This window comes from Bidens hawaiensis, unplaced genomic scaffold, assembly GCF_021521415.1.
Source record: "Bidens hawaiensis isolate Kalapana, Puna unplaced genomic scaffold, B.hawaiensis_p1.1 tig00028281_1, whole genome shotgun sequence".
NCBI classification, from domain to species: domain Eukaryota; kingdom Viridiplantae; phylum Streptophyta; class Magnoliopsida; order Asterales; family Asteraceae; genus Bidens; species Bidens hawaiensis.
The window spans coordinates 50,701-53,029 of NW_027505114.1; positions in this window are offsets into that span (position 1 = coordinate 50,701).

A 2,329-nucleotide genomic window follows, 5' to 3' on the forward strand; every position below is an offset into this window, starting at 1 on the left:
TTATAAGAGCAATTGTTATACAGTTAGTCGCGCACAGCTAAAGAAAGGAATAACCATTAGCAGTGGATGTTGTCACACCCCGACCAAAGGTGGCGGAACATGCCGGGGTGCAACGGATTGCCCAAATACACAATTCGCTATTTAAGCGACAATATTTAATCAACTCATTTAATTCCACAAAATTATAAGATGTCACATAACGTGTTCATACGATAATCATAACAAAATATATCAAATAATATATTGTTCAATTTTGCTAATATCCTAACGGTCTTTGATAGCGTTTTCTCCAAGTCTTGAGTCAACCAAAAGTCAAACCTGTAACATTGCATAAAATAAAGTTTATCAACACAAGGGTTGGTGAGCAATTCATAGTTTTGAACAAATATGTATATAATAAGAAATCCCACAACTTGTATATGAAACAATAAATAATAGCAATAATTTGGATAAAATGAGATCGCTAATAAGAATACATTAGCGACACCGTCTATAAGAGAATACCAAATAGATTCGGATTTCTATGAGATCGTTAATAAGAATACATTAACGGCACCGTGCTATAAGAGAATATCAGATAGTTCACGGATTTATGAATCAACCAACCGAAGCGGTAAACACATAGGCATTTACGCATGTAAGCATAGAACACCAAATCGAACATTTATTTAAGTAAAGTATACAATAAAGTTTGTGGTTTAAGACTCAAGTATAAAGCATTTATTTTGAATAAGTATGCAATATCACCCCCCCCCCCCCAAAACGAAAGTTGGAAAACAGGGTATGAAAGTACTTAACTTTCAACTATAAAACTTGATCGGTAAAAGGCGGGAAATCGGAAGGACGAAGTTTAACGAGCAAAGCCTAAATAAAAAGGAAAAGCCTTGAATTAGAAAAGTTGTTTTATGAAAACTTTAAAATACGAGATAAGAAATGTAAACAATTAAAGTTTAAGGTTTAAAATGTAACTATTTAAGAAATTATAACAATAGTCCTTTAAAAATATAAGTTTGTTCGAAACCGGGTTAAAGTATCTAGCCTTAATATTTACTCAACCTATGTTAAGTAATAAGGTGGGTAAAAAAATGCAAGAATAAAAGTCCCTTTATAATATAGATACTAAAACGGGTTTTAACGAGTGTTCGTGTCTTGATAATTGGTCAAACCCAAAGTCAACTTTCCAAAATATAAACTTTATGAGATAACTCAATAAATTTAAGAAGACTTAACCAAGTATGTAGTTCTATTGTTTTAGAACTAACAACGTCCGTTAAGAGAATGTTCGGTTCTGTCGGTCCAAACTTTGTTATATTATCAAGTTGGATCCAACATTTCCAAGTACTTAAGAAAATAATTAAAATCAGTTTATAAAGTATTTTTAAAGATTTATACAAGTCTTGATAGCTAAAAATACACTTGTGTGTCTTAAGCGAGTGAAAATCGGTTTAGTTCATTCTGGTTCGGTTTCCATCTCACAATAAGTTCATAGATGGTTTCCACATGCCCAAATATGAAAGAACTTGTATAATAATTTATAAATGAAGATACTTAAGTTTTACAACCAAAAAATTAACAATAAAGTCTTTAAACGAAAGTTTGGTTTTCGGTTCGGATCTTGTTTCGGGTTAAGACCGAGGTAAGATTCTACATACCCATAACCATAGAACTTATATAAACGGTTTTAGAAACTTAAATCTAACAATAAGAATGTTTAAACAATTATTTAACAAAGCTAGTAAACAAAGTTCGTTTTACGGTTTGGAGCTATTTCCGGTTAAACCGAGGCTAGTCTCTTCAAACCCATAACTATGGAACTTAATAAATAAGCAAGATGAGCATTAGTTAAGCATGGTTAGTGATGTGTGTCTAATGATGCTCTTTCTAAGTAACTCACAACTAAGCTTTAAATTTATAAAACAAGACTCCTAAAGAAACCACACAAAACCGGCAAGTGTAACGATCACGAATAGTATAGAAATAAGGAAGTCCGAGTATCGAACACTAGGACACGTGAAAACGTTTTCAATACTTAACCCTAACCAAGACTCACCTAAGAATATTTAAATGATTTTTAATAATTAACTACTTAACCTAACTTACTTTAACTAAATTAATTAACTAAACTTAACTTAACTTAACTAAAAATTTGATGAAAGTTAGAGACTTAACTGCTTTTGGAGAAAACGTCTACCTAGGTAAGAATCCTATTAAAGGTATAATAAGCTAATGGATTGAAGAATCTCACGACACCGGTATCTAAGGATGACACAACTAAGGTTCACTCAAGGAGGCTAGATCACCTCTCGGTCTCATTAACAAACCCTAACTT